We start from the raw sequence: 13,777 nt of genomic DNA on the forward strand, positions 1-13,777 counted from the left end.
CTTTTTTGATGAACCGAAAACATACGACTTTGATACTGGCCATTGATTATGAATTATTGATTTAAGGATGGGCCATCGAACAGTGGGTACCACTTCAAAGTAAGAAAACATACAACTTTTTTGATGAACCGAAAACATACGACTTTGATACTGGCCATTGATTATGAATTATTGATTTAAGGATGGGCCATCGAACAGTGGATACCACTTCGAAGTAAGAAAACATACAACTTTTTTGATGAACCGAAAACATACGACTTTGATACTGGCCATTGATTATGAATTATTGATTTAAGGATGGGCCATCGAACAGTGGGTACCACTTCGAAGTAAGAAAACATACAACTTTTTTGATGAACCGAAAACATACGACTTTGATACTGGCCATTGATTATGAATTATTGATTTAAGGATGGGCCATCGAACAGTGGGTACCACTTCGAAGTAAGAAAACATACAACTTTTTTGATGAACCGAAAACATACGACTTTGATACTGGCCATTGATTATGAATTATTGATTTAAGGATGGGCCATCGAACAGTGGGTACCACTTCGAAGTAAGAAAACATACAACTTTTTTGATGAACCGAAAACATACGTACTTTGAACATACCAACTTTTTTGATGAATACTGGCCATTGATTAAAGGATGGGCCATCGAACAGTGGGTACCACTTCGAAGTAAGAAAACATACAACTTTTTTGATGAACCGAAAACATACGACTTTGATACTGGCCATTGATTATGAATTATTGATTTAAGGATGGGCCATCGAACAGTGGGTACCACTTCGAAGTAAGAAAACATACAACTTTTTTGATGAACCGAAAACATACAACTTTGATACTGGCCATTGATTATGAATTATTGATTTAAGGATGGGCCATCGAACAGTGGGTACCACTTCGAAGTAAGAAAACATACAACTTTTTTGATGAACCGAAAACATACGACTTTGATACTGGCCATTGATTATGAATTATTGATTTAAGGATGGGCCATCGAACAGTGGATACCACTTCGAAGTGTACGTCTTTTGCTGGTAAGAAAATTCACATAAGCTTGTGAAAAAAATTATATCTATTTTAATATAGAAACGTACCTTTTTTATTTATTTATTATTTTACATACCCATTTATCAAAATAATTCACATTAAATTATCTTTTTTATACTACATTTTATTAAAATATTAAAATTTTTTTAACTATTTAATTATTTTTTTCTTCGAGTATAATAATCATTATTCACTCTCTTCATTCATTCTCAGAATAAAATAACAAACTAAATGTAAAATGAATAGTTTCATTGTAAATTTACACAATTATACATTTACATATATAAGTTATTTTAAAGAAAAATGTATAAAATTTTACATTTCTTTCTATTATAAACCCACTTAGAGTGAGTGAAAAATATTCTTATAATCTCTATCATTGAATAATGACATTGAATATAATTGGATATTTTCACTAATCATTCATTAGCAAACTCTTTCCATTTAAATTTACTTTTTTTCCAATAAAGAAATGTTATGTCCATAACATTTTCATAACAAATCTAATGTGACAGGTTATTATGGATTGTTATTAATGGGGTAGAAAAATAATTTCAGTAGTAGGTTCAAATTAGAACTAATAACAACTAACCACCTATGATTTGTTGTAAAAATATTATAAAAATATTGTAGACGTAGCACATCTCTTTTCAATATTAAAATCATAAGGCATTTTATGCATGCATGGCTTTTAAACCCAAACCGTATAGTCCGATCGAGTTAACTGTGAACTGTTCATCAAAACGGATTTTTATACATGAAAACCAGGTATATAGAAAATATGAGAGAACCACTTGAACCGAGGTTTGACCTGAAAAACCATTCAAACTGTAAGCCGATCCAACCGTAAGACGTTGGTGAAATTTGATTTTCAGATCTGATATTCTGGCATGGATCTAAAGTGAAAAAAAATAAAAATAAAAAGAAAGAGAGAAACTGATGAAGAAGATTCGAAGATGAAGTAAGAAATTTAAGGAGCACCGATTGATGGCATGATGAGATTAAAAAAAAAAAATAGATGAGCGCAGTTGCAGACGTGACTCGTGAGGAGGAAGAAGAGGGAGGACTGTAGGAGTACTGAACTAGAAGGCTAAGAGCATTCCTATCAGTCCATGTATAGTCTTCTATTTTAGAAGAAAGTACAAATTTTACACATTTTGAGCAAAAAAACACCCACATCAGTGGGTGTAAAAATGTGTAAAATCGTGTAAACCTTTCCACGAGCTACAGTAACCGTGTAAATATACACGGTTACTGTAGCTCATTTATAATTATTTTATTAATTTTTTCTCACTCCTTCGCCTCACTTTCACCTCTCTCTCGTTCTATCTCAGTCCCTTTCTTTGTCCCTATTGCTCTCAGATCCTTCTCTTCAATCTCAGATCCTTTTCTTCAATCTGATATTCCGGCTAGCCAAAATGATGCCACCGGAGCAACATCCTTCGCCTACACTGCTCAAAAACTCAGATCCTCTTCCAGATCGCTCAAAAACTCTTGACCCCTGCGCCGGAGCAACATCCTTCGCCATCACCTTCATGGGCCTCATCCCCTGCACCGCCTTCCTCCTCGGCCTCACCGGCACGGTTCATACATGGAACAAGCGTAGCCGATACACCGAGCTCTGGTGGGACCCAAACGCAACATGCGGTTTTGTCTGGTTCGACAAGAAACCCACTTGGAAAAACTCTATCCAGCCAGGCGTTTGAAGCCTGGAACCTTGGAGGAACAGAGCAACACCAACGCACCTGCGTTTTTGTTTGGCTGCTCATAATTTTGCTTAGAATTATTATTATTATTTTATTTTTTTTTAAATTTTGTTGACTGTTTATGGGTTTGATAAGAATGAATTAGCTAAAGATTTGTGGGTTGAAGATGGTGGCTGGGTGGGTTGATGATGGTGGCTGGTTGGGTTGACGGTGGGTGTGAATTGAATATTTTATTTGAATAAATGTGTATAATAAACATACTGATGTGGTTGATTTGTAAAAGTGAGTGTGTATAATAGAAAAAGTAGGTTTTAGATGTGTAAATTTACACAATTTTTGCATCTACTGATGTGGATGCTCTAATGCTGGATAACCGTGTAAAAGTAAAGCTTCACAAAGTAAAAGTAATAAAAGCATTGGGAATAGATAAATCAAAAATCATGTGGATGGAGTCAGAATGGATGAGTGAATTTAAATTTGATTTTCAAATTTAAATTCACTCATCCATTCTGGTTCATTCAGCCAAAAAAAAAAAAGGAATCTTCTGGTTCCTATTTTGCAAAATGCAAATAGCCAAATCCCCACTATACTAATTTATTTCCTAATAAAAGTCTATATTTGAGTTTTTTACTTTAGTCTTTTTTTTTTAATAATAAATCTTATCATCTCCCCTCTTTTTTGGATTTAAAAAAAAAAAAAAAACATTATAGTTAATTCATTAATTTATATAATTTAGGTATAATAAGAATAAATAATAAAATTTATTTTAAAGTTTGTTTCAATTTTTAAAAATATTTTAGTCAATTTTATTAATATTTATGAATTTAATACCTTTATTTTTATTTTTATTAATTATTAAATTAATTATGACATCATTACAGTTCGATCCTAGTTCAACCTCGGTTCAACCTCAAAAACCTTGAACCTCTCCCTTTTACGGTTCAATGAACGGTCCAAGTTTCAAAACCATGATTTCATTCCCTCCGAGTTTTAATTCTCAAGTTAGATGGTTGGTGAATTTTTCATCAACCAACTCATCTTTTGTGATTGGCCATAATTTTCTATATATGGAAAGATCATGGCCTTCCTTATCAATCTCTTAACCACTAAACTCACATTCTTCAAGACTAGAGTTATAGCGCATTTTATGCCCTTCAAAATCTAATTCTTAAGTCTCAAGTTGCGTTTGGTTCTATGTAAATCGAATTCTGAGTGTAAAATGAATGCAGGGGAAAGTGAATTCTCGTAAGGAAAATGAAATCCGAGTGTTTGGTTCTACAATAGAAAATAGTCCAGAAAACGATTTCTGGTGTTTGTTAACATTATGAAAATGCTATTTTCCTACAAAATTTTCACATTTTCTCAGCCATTTTTTCAGCTCCTAAACAAATTTTATAACAAAAAATTTCAAAATATACACTTAACACAACCAAATATCAAAATAAAAACATTTTTATTCACAAACTCAGTAAGAGGAGGAAGAAAGAGTGAGAGATTAAGGGAAAGAGAGATAGATTGGGAAAGAGATGGAGATTGGATCAATGAGATTGGTCTTCAGTGGCGGCGACGAGATCGGTCTTGGGTGGCGACGACGAGAACGAGATGCAAGGCTCCGATCTAGATGGTAGCGACATTGAGCAAGAAGGAGAAGAAGAGTTGAGGAAGAAGAGAGAAAAAAGAGGAAGCTTGGTCGGCGCGTGATCTAGGCGGTGGGGGCGACATGATCTGGGTTGGCTGGAGCTTGGCTGAGGTGAGCTTGGAGATGGGTTTTGGACCATGTGAGGAGTGTGCTTGAGCTCTCTCTCTTTAGGTGTGGTTTTCGGAAAATGTTTGAAGGTAAAATCAAAGTGTAAATGATTTTATGCTTTTAGTGGTTGATTTTACGGTCAACGGGTTGCTAAATTTCTGTTTGATCATATTTTCTATGGGTACCAAACACACCTAAAGGTGTAAAACAGTTTCCTAAAAGCATTTTCAGGTGAAACAAACACAACCTTAGTGGATTTTTCTTCATCCCTTGGGAAATTGTCCCTAAGAATTGCAATTCAAGGTGACTCCATTAATTCTAGGTGGCTCTACTCGAAGTGGCTCAACTCTAGGTTGTTCTACTTGAGGTGGTTTACTTTGGTTAACCTCAAGATATCCTAAAGGCCTTTCATGCCCCCTGGCCAGTGTATTATTGGTCTGAGGAGTAGGACCATCCACCACTCCAGAGTTTTGCAAGGTTTTGAAACCTGGACTGTTCATTGAACAGTAAAAGGGAGAAGTTCAAGGTTTTTGAGGTTGAACCGAGGTTGAACCGGGGTCGAACCATGATGATGTTATAATTAATTTTATAATTAAGTAAAGCCTAAATATAAATTTAAATTTATAAAACTAGCAAAATTGACTAATATATCTATATATGTGAGGGAAATTTAATGATTTTCAAGCATATATTTAATAATTAAATAAGAAAGTTAATAAAATAAAATAATAACCATGAAAACATTAAAATTTATGATTAATTTTTGAAGTAAAGTTGAATATTTTTGAAGGATTTTAATTATAATTTTTTTTTATTCCTTGTAAGAGATGGATAATTTAATTAAGTAGAATAAAATTGTGTTAAGTTGTTTTTATAAAAAAAAAAAAAAAAAAATGCTAAGGGGTTGGACCTCACAGTTCTTGCCACTGGTTCTACATGAACCATGTGGTCCAACCCTGGTTTCAGGGGTTCACGGAATTGCCACATATGCTTGGTTCTCTATGCTTAAAAAACCATATTTCAATCTGGTTTTCGGTTTTCACGGTCCGACCTCCAGTCCGGTTTGGGTCTGAAAACAGTGGAGTTTTGTACTAAGTCTATATTACAAAGTGTAATTGGACACATTCGAAGTACTTTTGCCATTTCTTTTGAGAATTGCTTAGGTAAGGCATCAAACTTCAGCTATTCTATGACCCAACCTATCAAAGCTTTGATCTATTTTATGTTGGTGTCCAACAATGGCTAACGCTTGATTTTCTCGACTCATCTTAAGTAAAATAGGTCTGAACTTGAAGCAATATTATCTATTATTCTTCGAGCTTTTACTAGCATTTACTCTCACTATAGTCGCCAATTTATTAGGATAGAAACCAATTTTTAATTAATCTTGACTTCAAGAACAAGGGTCTCAAGTTGGAAAATGCAAAACTTAGGGTCTGCTAGGTAACGTTGTTTGAACAACAGTTTTCGTTGATTAAACAATACAATATGTATTTTCACAACACTTTTAAACTCACACATATTTTCACAACATTTAAACAACATTACTAAAACAATATTACTGAACACCTCTTAATTTTAAAAAGTACTACCATGTATTAGCCATAGTCACATAACTTTTCATATCAATAGAGTCATTCTATATGAAGTTTTGGGATTGGATCCTGCTTGTAGGCTGCAACTCTGCTAGACATGTCAAAACGGATCAGAATTTTCTAACCTGACCCGATTGACCCATTTGAAAATGACCCATTTTGACCCACGACTTGATTGACTCGCAACCCCCCCAACCCGAACCAGACCCGACCCGCCCATTTTGTCACGTCTACCAATGTTGAGTAAATTGAAATTGAGATGTAATTCTTATAAAATATTTACTTATTCTTCTTTACTTAATATGTTATGTACTCCATTATAGTTTGTCATTCTTTACTTATCACCTTCATTTTCTCTTCCTACTTTAAACAAATCGAAAATTATACTAAGATTAGCTTCTAGAAAGCTGGAACAAGAGTTGTACCAAATTTGGGTATCAAGTGTTTAATGGTAATTGGTAAGTGGTAACAGTATTACCAGTGAGAATCTAATCACAGTTAAGGAACTCATAAATAATTGACAGATTGCATCTATTTCCAAAAAAAAAAAAAAAAGAACTTGTTTGAAAAATATGGGTCAACTCAACCTGACCTGCAACATGACTCGACCCACAACTCGATTGACCTGCAACCCAATTAACCTACAAACCCGATTGATCTGACCCGCCCGTTTTGCCACATCTAAACTTTGCCCTGTCCGCTAGATGTCAACCTCGTTATTAGTGACATGCCAGTAACAAAAGATCCCACCATGTCAGTCAGGCAGCATATGTGCCATATTAATTGCGTTGCCAGCCTCATGCAAAATGTTGTACTTGTCTTCAACAACGCTAGTCACACAATACTTTCACTTAACGACTCAACTTCCAAACTCTTGGTGTCAACCATCATCATCATGTGTGGTTGTATACTACCCCCGACTTGTCAAGTTTTACATTCAAGATCTTTCAAACTCAAGATTTCCACCTTATTAGTATAGTGGGGGTGTTAACTATATTATAGTCCAAGAGGAACAAATCAATTGTAGTCCCATGTATTTATAGAATAAACAATTAGCATTGGTTAATATACAGTTAGGCTAGAGTTAGAATATTGTTTTGTAATTCATAAATCCTATATATATTGAATTCATTTCAATATAAGAGCTTAATAGACAATTATATAGCCATTAAGGGTTTTTCACCATGAATGTAGGTTATTAAGTCGAACTACATAAACCTTTGTGTTTACTTTCTTTTTTTATCTTCCGCTCATTATTCAATCACTCAATTAAAAATATAATAAAGATAAACTATAATTAACTAATAAAAAAAAAAAAGAGTTCTAAATATCCCATTACAAAGGAATGGTTCCATCTTCATTTCCATGATAACTTCAAGACACAATAACACCGTTTGAAAATCAAATCCTTGTGCTTGGAGTTAAGATTAAGGCATATAATTGATGCCATAACTGATTTAATGGTATGAAGAATAGCTCTTATTGTTTTCAAATTTTGAAGTCCCTTAACATATTGCTAATATATATATATATATAATTGAAACCTCTAAAACTCTTACAATTTTTCACATCAGCACAATATTTAAATAAAATTATTTTCTTAGTTCAAATTTAACCAGGAGTGAAACTCTATCTCTCTAATAAGTTCAACTTAAATTCAAACTCATCATTATCATTTTCTTTAAAATAAAATTATTTTTGTTTAATCAAAACTTAATAAGGAGTGAAACTCTATCTCTCTAACAAGTTCAACTTAAACTCAAACTCAAATGTTGATAATCTATATAAAAACAAAAATTATGATAGGACTAAAAAAAACAAAAAAGAGACTAACATTGAAAAAAAGAGACTCACGTTGATAATCGTGGATTTGGTTTTTTGGGTTGAAATTTCTACTAATTATTTTTTTTTTATTATACATGACAGATAAGCATCTATTTTTTTGGAGAAAAATAAAAAATGCAACCTATGTTTTCCAGTCTAGGGAACATTAAATTTTTATTTGGTATGTTATATATAAATTTGTTGAATTTGGTTTGGTTCTGAAGTTGAATTTGGGGATTCTATAAATTTTGAAGTTTTAAGTCTTGGGACTTTTGGTATTTGTGTCTTAGTAGGTTGAAAAAATAATTAATTTCAATTGATTTTTTTTTCTTCATAATGTCTATTTACTCATTATTGGATTTTTTTTTTTTTTTTTTTTTTTTCAGAATCAATAGTTTTTTTGTATATCGTATGGGTTAATAACTAGTTACATTAATTTCAAAACCTATAATAACAAACTAACTCAATTCACATGATGGAGGTTAGAAATAAGTGACACCTCCCATCGTTTCCAAACTACCAATTATAAAATGTAGATCAAATAAAACATGTTACATACATAACAATATGTAAAATCAATTAAAAAGAATATTAAAATAATAAATTGAGCAAACCCAAATTTCAACTCCTCTCTCTTTCATTCGACCATTCAAATCGACTGTCCAAAAAGCAATGTACTCAAAAAATAAAATATCAAACAAAACCCAAATGTACACTGCATAATAAGCAGGGAATAGAAGAAGCAAATGAAATAAAAATAAAAATAAAGAATTCAAGGATACGTGAGTATGAAACATAGATCACAATTAAAAAAAATTTAAGACTCATTATTCTCAATAATTATACACATTTTAAAACATAAAAATAAAATAAAAACCCATCCAAATCAACGGATGTCATAGTTATCAAACCACTCTGAAGCATTCAATAAACCAGATTTCTCAATAAAACCAAAACAAAGCCCCCCTTTTTTTCTTTTTTTTTGGGTGGCTAAATCTCCAAAACCTATAAAGAGAAAACCACATAATGACCAACCACATGCCCTTTTCAAAATCATTGCTTTCTTCCCCACTCAAATTTCTCATCATCCAAGCATGCTAAGACACAACAAAAAACATCCACACAAGAAATTTTCTTAGCAAGGAAAGTGAGAAATATCATTATTATCATTACATATCTTTAATGTGATGACCACTTTACATGTATAAGTATTTAGAAAGGAAGAATAAGAATCAAAATTCAAATTTCTTAAAAAAACATTATATACATATATTTGTATAATTAAATTAGACTAAAGAAAAATTGGCCTAACCAAAACCAAGTTCATCGTACCTTTTGAGAGAAGTTTGTCATACTTGCTATTTATTACTTGTTACCACCATGGGTAACAATCGTACAATGACGAAAACCTTGGCAGTCTACAGCCTTACAAGTTACAATGGCCTTCCTTTTCCTATCTGGTATGCCTCGGAACCAGTTCTTAAATTCTGATATGCATTAGCACATTGCTTTTGTCAATAAGCCTCGTCTTTTTTCTATTTCTTTTTTTCTCTCTCTTTTCTTCCTATAAAAAAAATCACAAAATTTTACGCGGTGACAATAAAGCCATAAACTTTGTCATACTTGTTATTTATTACTTGTTACCACCATGAGTAACAATCGTACAATGACGAAAAACTTGGCAGTCTACAGCCTTACAATGGCCTTCTTTTTCCTATCTGGTATGCCTCGGGAACTAGTTCGTAAATTCTGATATGCATTAGCACATTGCTTTTGTCAGTAAGCCACGTCTTTTTTCTATTTCTTTTTCTCTCTCTCTTTTCTTACTAAAAAAATCACAAAATTTAAGGTTGTGACAATAAAGCCATGAACCCCCACGAATTCCCAAAGTTTGGCTATTATATTCATTTATTTTTCACATGAAATACATATTTAGATTTTATGTGAAAAGTTTTTACACACTTGTTAATATACACTTATTATCCACATTTTATAAATATGTAAACACTTTGCATATGAAATCCTAATTGTACGTTTTTAGACCCTTTAAAACACAATTGAATTAACTTAATAAATTAGTCAAGTGATTACTTAGGGTGTGTTTGAATTGGGTGAAAACTGTTTTCGGAAATCATTTTCCGTAAAACCGGAGTGTTTGGCTGTCACGGAAAATATCATTTTCCGGAAAATGACTTCCGGTTGACCAATATTTTCACCTTTGACCCGAAAATCATTTACTCCCCTCATTTTCACTTCAAATCACTTCCGGAAAAAGAGAGAGAGAGAGAGAGAGAGAGAGAGAGAGAGAGAGAGAAGAGAGAGAGCCCAGATCAGAGAGAGAGAGCCCAGATCGCGCCGCGCCGCGCCGACGAGCGATGCGGTGCACGATCACGATCAATGAGATCGCGCTGTACGATCGTCGATCTAGCGGAGCGATTGACGATCGCGATCGACGAGCGCGCTCGTCTCTCGTCGATCGATGAGCGCGCTCATCGGACGATCGCACTGCTCGTCGGACGATCGCACCGCTCGTCGGACGATCGCACCGTTCGTCGATCGACGAGTGGCGCAATCGAAGAGCGCGCTTGTCGGACGATCGCACCGCTCGTCGATCGACGAACGGTGCGCGTCCGATGAGCGCGCTCGTCAATCGACGAGCGGCGCGATCGCGATAGTCAATCGCGCTGCTCGTCGGACGAGCGTTTTGCCGAATTTGGTGCATTTTCTGGTAAAATGTTTAAATGAACCAAACACAAAAATTAATTTTCCATAAAATGAATTTTGTGACAGCCAAACACATGAAAACGTTTTCCTTTTCGGAAAATAGCATTTCCGGAAAATAGAATATTTTCCGGAAATGGTTTTACGCGAACCAAACACAGCCTTAGTTCAAATTTTGGATCTAGGTTAACACAATCATATAATCATATCAATGTAAAGTGCGGAATATAAAAAACACAAAGATATGATGACCTAGGAAACCACATCGGTAAAAACCTGAGGGGAATTTAATTTAACTATCCTCAAGATAAACTTGAATCCACTATGAAAGAATCGAAATTTTACAATATCGACTTAGACCAATAACATCCTATTGCTACCCACGAGTAGAAATTTACTGATATGATCACGTGCAAACTCCGAGACCACAGACTCATTCTTTCTTGGATTCTCCAACAAATACAAGCACACCCGCTTGTGTTTCTTTAAGCTCTTTAGTGCAACAACTGAATGATATCCAAGCTCTCAGTGAAATCTCTTTCTTGATAATCTTAAGCATGTGTGAAGGCAACCACCTCTAGATCTCTCAAGAGATTCACATACCTAGCAAATAGAGCCACCTAAAAAACGTGGCTAGGGTTTCCCTTTTATACCTAGGGCAAAACATAAAACCCTACACGTCATATGGGCTTAGGGCTGAGTTGGAAAATTCTGCAGAAAAACATTCTGCCCGACTTTCGATCGATCGAGTCTAATTCTCGATCGATCGAACCAGACCGAATTGCACAATGAATTCTGCAACAGCTTGATTCCAACTTTACACAAAAGAGCTATACTTTAAGCAAGTCTAAGTAAAACTAAAAACCTATTTTGATCATGGTTTGCCAACAATACAAATTCGAGTTCTAATACATATGTTCCTAAGTACTTAGAATCTAACAAACTCTCCATTTGGAAATCCGTGACAAAACACAAACACAATGCTCAAAGTTACAAGGAAAACAACCCTTTACAGACAATAAAGCCCATTACAAAAAACATTCAACCTAACTACTATCCATCAGTTGTGAGTGTAGACAGTAACATGACTGAATCAACCTGTATTTTTCCTAAAATACTCAACAAACACATAAACGCATATATGGAAAATACAAGCAAAACAAAAATAAATTCTTTATTTCACAAAACACAAAATAAAGACATATATCATGAATAACTCATAAATATAAATCAATAAGTAGTGAAACAAGAAACATAGATAACAATGTATCTCAAAGTACCTCCCCCTATCATGTATAGCCTAAAAACAATACATCAAGAGCCAAAAAGTAAGTACACAATGAAGCACCTAGATACAATCTAATAGCTCCACAAGCTCCAACATACAAAAATCTCCCCCTAACTACAAAAATCCTCTACAAGTGTTGTTGACGAAAATTGTTAACTAATGTTTAACAATGATTGTTAATTTATGTTTAGCAAACGTCGTCAAATTATGTTTAACAAATATTGTCAAATTAGTCAAATTCGTCAAACATAATTTCACCCATAGGCCTTTTGGCATATGTGTTTTATTGATGTGAGTTGTACCCATTCAAGATAATGTATCTCTTAATTACAATCCCTTGTTTCAAGGGAAGACCTTTTGATTCAATCATGTCATTTTTGTACATAGGTTTATTTATTTTTATGTTCAAGGGGATGTATGCCTTTATTTATTTGTGGCTGCACCTAATAATTTATTTAGGTTGCCTACGTACCCTTGGTGGGGATCAAGCCACTTCGTAGTTCTTAATTTGAGGTTTTAGATTTAAAGTCTCAAATAAGGTTTTGCCCAATTTTAAATGATGGGTCTTTAAGTCAATACTTGGCTTTTAATTAAGTATTGGCATAATTTTGTATTTGGGTGAGATAATTGGTTTTAATCTCAAGGATAAGTCAATGACCATGTTTTTTTATGGAAATTGAATCAAGGATTTTCTTTTTTCCAAGTAATTTTCCCTTTCTTTCATAATATTTTAATTGAAGTTTCCAAATTTAATTAATGGAAAGAAAACTCCTTTGAAGCAATTATTATTATTTTTTTATGAACATTGGGAATTAGAAAATTTCCTTAAATCAATTTTTTTATGGTCATTTTATTTTAAGAATTATTAACTCTAATCTTGTTTAAAGAATTAATAACCCCAAAGAATTAGTCACAATTAATTTGGTAGAGTTAATGCCTCCATTAATTTGATGATGGAGTCAAGAACTCCATTAAAATGGTAGAGTCAAGGACTCCAATTTTGGGGTAGAATTAAGGACTCCAATAATGAAGTTGGGGTAGAGTCAAGGACTCCAATTAAAATGGTAGAGTCAAGGACTCCAATTTTTAGGATAGTATCAAGGACTCCAATAATAGGGTAGAGTCAAGGACTCCAATTATGATGGTAGAGTCAAGGACTCCAATTTTTGGGGTAGAGTCAAGGACTCCAATTTTGGGGTAGAGTCAAGGACTCCAATTAAGAGAAAAGACATTACAACACAAATTGAGAGAAATTTTATTTGGTAATTTTCAAATAGGATTTAAGAGTTAGGGACTCTTGTATAAAGTTTCATGTATGGAGTTAAGAACTCCTCATGAAACCCAACCCTATTTGTTTTCCCAAACAAAAATTATTTGAAGAAGGTTGAGAGAAAGATTTTGGTAGTGAAAGAATTTTTATTTGGTAATGTACAAATACGAGTTATGAGTCAAGGACTCATATTTAAAGCTTCATGTATAGAGTTAGGAACTCCCCAGTCCCCATGAAACCCGATCCTATTTGCATTACCAAGCAAAAATTCAAATTTGAGAATGAGGGAGAAAGCGACTAATGTAAAATCCCATATACAAACCTATGCTGCGTATTTCTTCTCTGCTTGATGTTGCTCTCTCAACCTGTGCCTCTCTCTTTTTTTCTTTTCTCTCTATATGTCTTTGCCGTGTGTGTGTACTTGCTTTTTTTTTTTTTTCCTCCCTTTTTTGCTAGCTGAAGGCTCTTTATTTATAGAGAAGTTTGAGAAACTGTTCCCTCCTTTTTTTGTTCCTCAACTGACCGGTTAATGGGCAATTTCATGGACCATTATCTTTTTTACGTGCTC

The sequence above is a fragment of the Quercus lobata genome, chromosome 10 (assembly GCF_001633185.2).
Source record: "Quercus lobata isolate SW786 chromosome 10, ValleyOak3.0 Primary Assembly, whole genome shotgun sequence".
In the NCBI taxonomy this organism is placed as follows: domain Eukaryota; kingdom Viridiplantae; phylum Streptophyta; class Magnoliopsida; order Fagales; family Fagaceae; genus Quercus; species Quercus lobata.